We start from the raw sequence: 10000 nt of genomic DNA, 5'->3' as shown, positions 1-10000 counted from the left end.
TTTTTAGTAAACAAGATATGGCTGAGGGAATGGTTTTTAAAACTGATACGGGAAGGAAAGAATTAAAAGCATTAATGGAGGAAAATAATATGATAGATGTGTGGAGAGAAAGGAATGAACAGAAAAAAGAATTTTCAAGGAGACAAATAGTGGGAAGTTTTGTATGCCAAACTAGAATTGATTTTGTTTTATGTAGTAGAAATGTGGAGAATTTTATTGAAAAGATTAAGTATGAGGAAACAAGTTTTAGTGATCACAAGTTTTTATTTTTTATTGTAGACTGGAGTAAAATGCAAAGGGGGCCGGGAGTATGGATTTTAAATACGCAGATTTTAAAGAATGAAGATTATGTTGCAAAAGTTAAAGAAATTATAGAAAAAGAAAGGGAAAATGGAATGTATGAAGAGGATAAGAGAATATGGTGGGAGAATGTAAAGTTTTTAATCAAAAAATTCTCGATCAGATATTGTCGCTTAATACAGAAATGTAAAAGATACAAGGAGAAAGAAATAAAAGAAAGTTTGGAAATTGAATTGAATAAAGAAAGTAAAGACATACAAAAGATAAAGGAAATAGAGGGAAAACTGAAAGAAATGGAAGAAAAAGAATATGAGGGAGCAAGGCTAAGAAGCAAAGCAAAATATGTGGTGGAGGGAGAAAAATGTACAAAGTTCTTTTTTGATCTGGAAAAAAAGAAAGGGAAAGCTGAAACGATAAAAGAAATAAGAGGCAAAAATGGGGAAATTGTAGAAGGGAATGAGAGAATTTTAGAAGAAATAAAGTATTTTTATGAGGATCTATTTAGTGCAAGAGGTGTGGAAGAGGAGGAAAAAAAGAAATTGTTGAATCAGATAGAAGCAAAAGTAAGCGAAGAAGACAAAAAAGAATGTGACCAAGAAATCAGAGAAGAAGAGATTGAAAGAGCAATAAATCAACTGAATAAAAAGAAAAGTCCAGGTATAGATGGTTTGGGAACTGAATTTTATATATGTTTTAAAGAAGTTTTAGTAAAGATTTTAAAGGAGGTTTTTATAGACAGTTTTGAGAAAGAAGAAATTAATGAAAGAACAAGGGTGGGTTTAATGAAACTGATATATAAAAAGAAAGGAGAAAAGGTAGATTTAAAAAACTATAGACCGATCACGATGTTGAACACGGATTTTAAGATTTTAGCGAAGGTTTTAGCAAACAGGTTAAAGGAAGTAATGCCAAGTATAATTAAAACAAATCAAGCGTATGGAGTAAAAGGAAGAGATATAGCTGATATAACTATGAGTATAAGAGACAAAATTTGGTATATGAAAGAAAAAAATGAAGAAGGATATGTAATTAGTTTAGATTTCGAGAAAGCGTTTGATAGGGTTGAGCACGGGTATTTATTTGAGGTTTTAAGGAGTTTTGGTTTTGGTGAAAATTTTATTAAATGGATTGAGATTTTATATAAGGGTGCACTAACAAGGATTAAATGTAATGGGTTTTTAACAGACTGTTTTAAAATCACACGTTCAATTAGGCAGGGTTGTCCGCTTTCTGCATTATTATATTCACTTGTGTCAGAACCTTTAGGATTGACAATTAGACAAAAAGAAGGAATAATGGGGATTGAAATTGAAGAAAATAAGGCTGAGGGGAAAGTTTTTCAATACGCTGATGATACAACGATAATTGTAAAGGGAAAAGGGAGTGTTAAAGAAGTAATGAATGTTGTAAAAGAGTATTGTAGGGGATCTGGAAGTAGAGTAAATGAAGATAAAACAGTATATATGAGATTTGGTAAAGCTATGGTTTTAACGGATTGTTTTAATTTCAAGGAAGTGGAAGAAATTAGGATTTTGGGAGTTTTAATGGGGAAGAATGAAAGGAAAGTAAGAGATGAAATGTGGGAGCAACTAGTTACGGATATAGAGAGGAGGTTAAATTTTTGGAAATTAAGAACTTTAAATTTGAAGGGGAAGGTTTTAATATTGAATGTTTTAATGGTTTCTAAACTTTGGTATGTTTTATATGTATCTGAAATGCCGTTATGGACAGAAAAGAGGTTGAAGAAATGTTTTCTTGACTTTTTATGGGAGGGAAAGCCAGCAAGGATTGCACATAACACAATTTTAGGGGCGGTGGAAAAGGGAGGTTTAGGACTAATGGATGTAGAACAACGGAAAAATGCAATGAGAGTGAAAATTGTCAAGAAATACCTAAATGAAGAACACAAAACTGAGTGGAAGAAAACAATGAAATATTTTTTAAATAAATGTGGTGGTTTTAACATGGGGGATGGAATTTTATGGATGAAAACAAAAAATTGGATGACTGAAGGATTACCTGCGTTTTATAGAGAAATTTTTAGTGCTTGGGGAAAATTTTTAACGAAAATTGAATATGATCCGCGTGGGAGAGAAAACATTTTAAATCAACCTCTGTTCTTAAATAGCAATATTTTAAAACAAGGGAAAGAGATATTTTTTAAGAAATGGATGGAAGTGGGGATAACGAGAGTGAGAGATGTTTTATATGAGTTTAAAGAAGGTTTTTTACCAACACAATATGTCATTGACGCAATGGAAATAGCAAAAGAAGAATACAGCAATCAAGAAATAACAAACAAATATGATATCATTAAACACGCGATCCCAAAAGACTGGATTAAAAGAATAGAGTGTATGGAAGAAGAGCCAAAAGAAAAGAACATTTATGTGAAACTGGGGGAAAATTTGTGTGATTTTAAAGAATGTACTGTAAAAATGTTTTATTGTGTTTTTAGAGATGGTGTTTTTAAGGAACCAATTGTAAATAAGTACTGGGTGCAGAAATTCAAAGATTTAAAAGAAGAAAGTATATGGAGAAACATGAGGGGAAAATGTGTGGAGACAAAATTAGAATGTTTGGATTATTTTATAAGACATAAAGTGGTTTTTACTGAGTCTATTTTAAATAAAATCGGGATGGCACAAAATGCAATGTGTAAAGTGTGCCAAGAAAAGGAAGAATGGATTTTACATATGTTTTTATATTGTAAAGAATTGGAGGATTTTTTAAAGAAGTGTAAATGTGTGGTTAAAGAATTGACTGTGGAGTGGGATGAAAATGTAATGGAATGGAACAGAGTGGTGATGTTTGGATGGGAAAAGAAGTGTCGAAACAAAACGTTTATAAATCTGTGGCTGATGTTGATGAAAAGTGCAATATGGGAAAGAAGAATTGTGGCGAAAAAAGAAAAAATTGTGTTGGATGTTTGGACTGTGTTTAAAAGAAAAACAGAAGTGTACATGGAAAGACTTTATGTGTATTTTAAATGTGAAAATATGTTGGATGCTTTTTATCGTGTTTTTACTCCACAAGTTTGTTGTGTTTTAAAGGATCTAATGTGGAAGCTGCCGGGGAGTGAAGGAGATTTATGAATTATTTATGTAAATGTATGATGTAAGGTAAATGTGTGAAATGTGATGTAAAAGAGATATGTGATGTAATGGAGATTTGTGATGTAAAGGAGATTTGTGATGTAAAGGTGATATGTGATTTTTATTGTATTATTTATTGTATTGTATTTTAATGATTGAAATTTCTTAATAAAAAAAAAAAAAAAAAAAAAAAGCACGCCCGATCTCGTCTGATCTCGGAAGCTAAGCAGAGTAGGGCCTGGTTAGTACTTGGATGGGAGACCGCCTGGGAATACCAGGTGCTGTAAGCTTTATGTTTTTCTGAAAGTATAAAGAATGTCTTAAATAGCCCACTCTTGGCAACAGTTTTCGCTTACGGCCATACCACTCTGAGCACGCCCGATCTCGTCTGATCTCGGAAGCTAAGCAGAGTAGGGCCTGGTTAGTACTTGGATGGGAGACCGCCTGGGAATACCAGGTGCTGTAAGCTTTATGTTTTTCTGAAAGTATAAAGAATGTCTTAAATAGCCCACTCTTGGCAGCAGTTTTCGCTTACGGCCATACCACTCTGAGCACGCCCGATCTCGTCTGATCTCGGAAGCTAAGCAGAGTAGGGCCTGGTTAGTACTTGGATGGGAGACCGCCTGGGAATACCAGGTGCTGTAAGCTTTATGTTTTGTTTTAAAAAAAAAAAAAAAAAAAAAGAGTGTCTGAATACCTTAAGTAGCCCACTCTTGGCAGCAGTTTTCGCTTACGGCCATACCACTCTGAGCACGCCCGATCTCGTCTGATCTCGGAAGCTAAGCAGAGTAGGGCGTGGTTAGTACTTGGATGGGAGACCGCCTGGGAATACCAGGTGCTGTAAGCTTTATGTTTTGTTTCAAAAAAAAAAAAAAAAAGAGTGTCTGAATACCTTAAGTAGCCCACTCTTGGCAGCAGTTTTCGCTTACGGCCATACCACTCTGAGCACCCCTGTTCATTGCGCATAGTGGTACGTTCCAAGGCTCTTGCCAAAGTGGCAGTTTGGAGAGAAGTTCTCTCTGTTTTTGTGTTAACAATTTTGATTTTTGTTTCATATTTTTAAGGAAAGTAATAGTTTTTTTCAGTTTTTTGTTTTAAACCACAAACCAGCAGCCTTGTGCTGTCTGGGGAGTGGTTTACTTATCTTTGTATTTTGGAAAATGAGTGAAGTTATAAAGGACGGACGACATGGAAATGACGTGGATACGGTGGACAAAAGATTTATGGTAAAGGACAAAGGAAATGGACTGAGACAACGAGATCGTATAATGGAAAATGAAAAGAAGAAACAAAGGAATTATGCAAAAGAAGCAACGGTCACAATTGACATTGAGAAAGTACATAATGGAGGAGCACAGGACATTATAAAAGCCATTACAGAGAAAATAGGAGCTGGGAAATTGCTGGCGGTAAGACCAAAGACTAATAAACAGTATGAAGTGACTTTTGAAAAAGAAGATGACTGTGATGAACTCTTAAATGGATTACAAATTAAAGGACAGACATGTGAAGTTAAGAAGCTGCAGGATCGGGAATTTGTAGTTTCGTTCATGCACCTGCCTGTATATTTAGATGATGACGACATCATCTCCAAACTCAATGGATGGGGAGTTACTCCCTTAACAGAAATAAGAAGGAGGTTTTACCCAGGCACGGATATTGAAGATGGGACGAGATACTTGAAAGTCAAGTTCCCAAAAGAAGTGGCGTCACTGCCCTACAGCACCCGGTTTGAGACAGCGGAGGGATCACAATATTTCAGGATAATACACAGCAGGCAGGTGAAAACGTGTCGACTGTGTATAAGTCCTGATCACATCCTCAGTGACTGTCCAAATTTCAGGTGCTTTAAATGCGACGAGCAAGGGCACTTTGCAAGAGACTGTATAGCAATCCGATGCCCGGACTGTGACAAGCCTCTGAGCAAATGTGAGTGCTGGATGGAGAACGAAGAAGATGAAACGGAGGAGCAGCAACAGATGGACGAGCAGGTGCAGGACGAGACTACAGACACTACAAAAATGGCTGAGATGAACGAGTACAACAAACAACAAGAAATATTTGAAAGTGAAGGAGATGTTCAATTGGAGGGGCAAAGCCAGCAGGAGAAGGAAGAAGAAGGATTGAAAGAGGATGCTACTGAAGAGATGGAACAAGAAAAACTGTATGGAAAAGAAATAAACGATAAAGATGAGAATGAGGATGTTTCTGATGAACTGGAAACTAAGAGGGAAAGAGGAAGCAGTGGAGTAACAAGAAGAAGATCCCTGAAGGTAAAACCTAATTTAGATGTTTCAAGGAGAAAAAGACTGACTGAATCTGATATAAGAAAAATGGGAATGATTAGGGAGAAAGAACATGAGAAGGACTGATGGTGGGGGTTTTTATGTATTTATTTCATTTCTGTATGGTTTTAAGCTTGGTAAGTTTAAATGCAAGGGGGTTGATAAGTAAAGGAAAATTTGAGAGAATTAATGAACTATGTAAAGAACAAGACATTATTATATTACAAGAAACAAACTGGAAAGAGGAAGGAATGGAGGAGGTAAAAAAGAAATGGGAGGGGCATATTTTTTATAACAATGGAGATGGAAGAATGGGAAGGGGAGTTGCTTTTTTAATAAGAGAAAATGTTGAAATAAAAGCAAATGAAGTATATAATGATAAAAAAGGCAAATGTAGTGGCATTAAAGTAAAATACGATGGTAATGAATTTGTGATAATCAACGTGCATGCACCTACACAGGAAAAAGAAAAAAAAGAGTTTTTTGAAGATTTAAAACCCTTAGCTGAGAAATGGGAAAATATAATGTTTGTTGGTGATTTTAATACTGTTTTTAGTAGATATGATATGGCAGATGGAATGGTTTTTAAGACAGATGTTGGAAGAAAAATGTTAATAGAAATTATGGAAGAAGAAAATTTGATTGATGTCTGGAGGGAAACGAATCAAAGAAAAAGAGACTTTTCAAGAAGACAGTTAGTTGGAAATTTCATGTGCCAGACAAGAATAGATTTTATTTTAAGTAAAAGGGATATGGAGTGTTTCATCGAAAATACTTATTACAAAGACACTAGTTTGAGTGATCATAAAATGCTTCTGTGGAAAATTGACTTTAATAATGAAAAAAGGGGACCAGGTGTGTGGGTTTTAAATTCAGGAATTTTAAGTAATGAAGATTATAGAATAAGTATAGAAGAATTAATTGAAAAGGAGAAAGAGAATGAAATGTTTTCAGAAGATAAAAGACTATGGTGGCAAAACGTAAAGTATGAAATTAAAAAAATTTCTGTAAATTACAGCAAAATGATTCAGAGAGCAAAAAAAGCAAAAGAAATAGGAATAAAAAGGAAAATAAAGGAAGAGATAAATAAAGGTGAAGTACAAAGAGAAAAAGTAATCATGTTGGAGGAGGAGTTAAGGAAAATTGAGGAAGAAAAATGTAGAGGTGCTATGTTAAGAAGTAAAGCTAAATACACTATTGAAGGGGAAAAATGCACAAAATTTTTCTTTGATCTGGAAAAAAAGAGGGGGCGGTCAGAGGTAATAAAAGAACTACAAAATAAAAAAGGTGAAATGATTAAGGGTACTGAAGGTATTCTAAAAGAAATAAAAGAATATTATGAAGAGCTTTTTGTAACTAAAGGAGTAGATGAAAAAGAAAAAAATGACTTATTAGAATTAATTACAACTAAAGTAAGTGAGGAGGATAAAAGAGAATGTGACAAGGAAATTAGTAAAGAGGAAATTTTACAAGCAATAAATATGCTGAAAGGAAAGAAAAGTCCAGGTATCGATGGATTAATCAATGAATTTTATAAAGTTTTTAAGGAGAGATTATGTGAAATTTTAAAAGAAGTATATCAAGAAATTTTTAAGAAAAAAGAATTAGATCAAATGATGAGTATGGGATTGATGAAATTAATTTATAAAAGAAAAGGAAATAAAAATATGTTAAATAATTTTAGACCCATAACTATGTTGAATACTGATTTGAAAATTTTAGCTAAAGTCTTAACAAACAGATTAAGTAAGGTTTTACCAAAAATTATAATAACAAACCAAGCATATGGCGTGAATGGAAGAGACATTGCAGACATAACGAGTGGGATACGGGATATAATTAGTTTTTTGAATGAAAGACAAGACAATGGGTATATTATTAACTTAGATTTTGAAAAAGCTTTTGATAGAGTTGAACATAGCTTTTTATTCGCAGTTTTAGGGCAATTTGGTTTTGGGAACAATTTTAATGAATGGATTAAAATTTTATATAAAAATGTAATGACGAAAGTAAAATGTAATGGCTTTTTAACAGAACCTATTAAAATTACGAGATCAATTAAGCAGGGTTGCCCTCTTTCTGCGCAGTTGTACACATTAGTAGCAGAACCGCTAGGGTTGATGATTAAGAAGGACAAAAATATACAAGGTATTAGAATAGAAGAAACAAAAGAGGAGAAAAAGGTTTTTCAGTACGCTGATGACACAACATTGATTTTAAAGGATTTAAAAAGTGTGAAGGAGGTAATGAAAAATGTAGAGAAATATGGTAAGGGCACAGGTGCAAAAGTGAATGAGGAAAAAACAGTATATATGAAATTTGGCAGAGTACAGAGTTTAGCCGAGATTTTTAATTTTGAGGAGGTACATGAAACAAAAATTTTAGGTGTTACTTTAGGAAAGGATGAGAAAGGGGCAAGGGACAGAATGTGGGAAATGGTAGTAGGGGAAATGGAAAAAAGGTTAAGATTTTGGAGAGGAAGAGCTTTAAGTCTGAAAGGAAAGATTTTAGTGGTTAATGTTTTAATGTTATCTAAAATGTGGTATATTTTAACTGTGGTCGCGGTACCAAGATGGGTAGAAATGAGGTTAAAAAGATATGTTTTAGATTTTATTTGGGAGAAAAAGCCCCCAAGAATTGCTTACAACACTTTGATTGGTCCGACAGATAAAGGAGGAATGGGGTTGGCTGATGTTGAACTTAAAGTATGAGAATCAAAGTGGTGAAAAAATATCTGAATAAAGAAGAAAAAGGAGAATGGAAAGAAACAATGAAGTATTTTTTAAACAAATGTGGAGGGGTAAATTTGGGAGACAGTGTTTTATGGATGAAAATGAAAGAATGGATGTTTAAAGAGGCACCTGATTTTTACAAAGAGATTTTAAAAGCTTGGGGTCTTTTTCTGTCAAAGGTACATTTTAAACCAGAAGGACGGGAAATGATTTTAAATCAGCCATTGTTTTTTAATAAGCATGTGGAGATTAATGGGAGAGAAATTTTCTTTAAAAAATGGTGGCAAGTTGGGATTACAAAAATGAAGGACATATTATATGAGGTAAAAGATGGGTTTCTACCAGTTCAAGTAATTATTGATGAATTGGAGGAGGCTAAAGAAGAATATGATATAAGAAGTGTTAAGAAACAATATGAAGAAATGAAAAATGCCATTCCAAAAGCATGGTTGAATGAAATTCAGAAGAAGGACAAGAAAGAAGGAAATATTGAAGTCTTTTTTACAGCACAAAATAAAATTATGGATTTTAGATTAGGAAATGTAAAAATGTTTTATCAGATTTTTAGGGAAGAGGTTCTTAAGAAACCAATTTCGAATAATTTGTGGTTAAGACATTTTAATGGTTTGAAAGAAGAAGAGATTTGGAGAAACATGAGAGGAGTAATGGTGAGCGCGGATTTGGAATGTCTTGATTATTTTATAAGACACAATGTGATTTTTTCAGAAATGAGACTGTGTATTATGAAGAAAGAACCAACTGCAATGTGTAAAGTATGTAAAAAGCAAGATGAAGGATTGTTACATTTGTTTTTACTATGTGAGAATTTAAGATCCTTTTTAAAAGTTTTAAAAGAAATTGTGAATGTTTTAAGAGGGGGAAGAGAAGAACAAGAATGGGAAAAAATTTTTATGTTGGGTCTAGGTGAAAATGACGAAAACAAAACTATGATAAATTTGTTATGTGTTCTAGCTAAAAAAGCAATTTGGAAAAGAAGGAATTTGGTTAAAATTAAGAATGTTTATATAGATGTGTGGAAGCTGTTTAAGAATTTGGTGGAAGATTATATGTTTACATTGTGTAATTATTGGAGAATGGAAGGAAAAGAAGAAGTGTTTTTTAAAATGTTTTCTTTTCAAGTGCAAAATATCTTAATGAAATATGGAATGGAAATATCTTTTTGAAAGATTTATTTTAAGATGTGAATGTTATATGGAAGATGTTTGTATAAGTATTTTATTATTAATTGTATTTATATACTAAAATAAATAAATAAAAAAAAAAAAAAAAAAAAAAAAAAAAGCACGCCCGATCTCGTCTGATCTCGGAAGCTAAGCAGAGTCGGGCCTGGTTAGTACTTGGATGGGAGACCGCCTGGGAATACCAGGTGCTGTAAGCTTTATGTTTTTCTAAAAAAAAAAAAAAAAAAAAAAAAAGCACGCCCGATCTCGTCTGATCTCGGAAGCTAAGCAGAGTAGGGCCTGGTTAGTACTTGGATGGGAGACCGCCTGGGAATACCAGGTGCTGTAAGCTTTATGTTTTTCTGAAAGTATAAAGAATGTCTTAAGTAGCCCACTCTTGGCAGCAG

At 33.5% G+C, this 10000-nt stretch overlaps 3 non-coding genes across 3 annotated transcripts; all 3 read left to right on the top strand.

The window, feature by feature from the left end:
* The first annotated feature begins 3745 nt into the window (after positions 1 to 3745).
* On the top strand, positions 3746 to 3864 carry LOC137016590 (5S ribosomal RNA). The gene has a single exon (XR_010894167.1). It is a non-coding gene; the product is annotated as a 5S ribosomal RNA (ribosomal RNA).
* Positions 3865 to 3924: 60 nt separating this feature from the next.
* LOC137016589 (5S ribosomal RNA) lies at positions 3925 to 4043 on the top strand. Its single transcript, XR_010894166.1, has one exon. It is a non-coding gene; the product is annotated as a 5S ribosomal RNA (ribosomal RNA).
* Positions 4044 to 4123: 80 nt separating this feature from the next.
* Positions 4124 to 4242, top strand: LOC137016903 (5S ribosomal RNA). The gene has a single exon (XR_010894473.1). It is a non-coding gene; the product is annotated as a 5S ribosomal RNA (ribosomal RNA).
* The last annotated feature ends 5758 nt before the right edge of the window (positions 4243 to 10000 follow it).

Source organism: Chanodichthys erythropterus, unplaced genomic scaffold (genome assembly GCF_024489055.1).
Source record: "Chanodichthys erythropterus isolate Z2021 unplaced genomic scaffold, ASM2448905v1 ctg002040_np12, whole genome shotgun sequence".
NCBI classification, from domain to species: Eukaryota; Metazoa; Chordata; class Actinopteri; order Cypriniformes; family Xenocyprididae; genus Chanodichthys; species Chanodichthys erythropterus.
The sequence above is the reverse complement of the archived record's forward strand: the minus strand, read 5'-3'. Positions and strand labels throughout refer to the sequence as shown.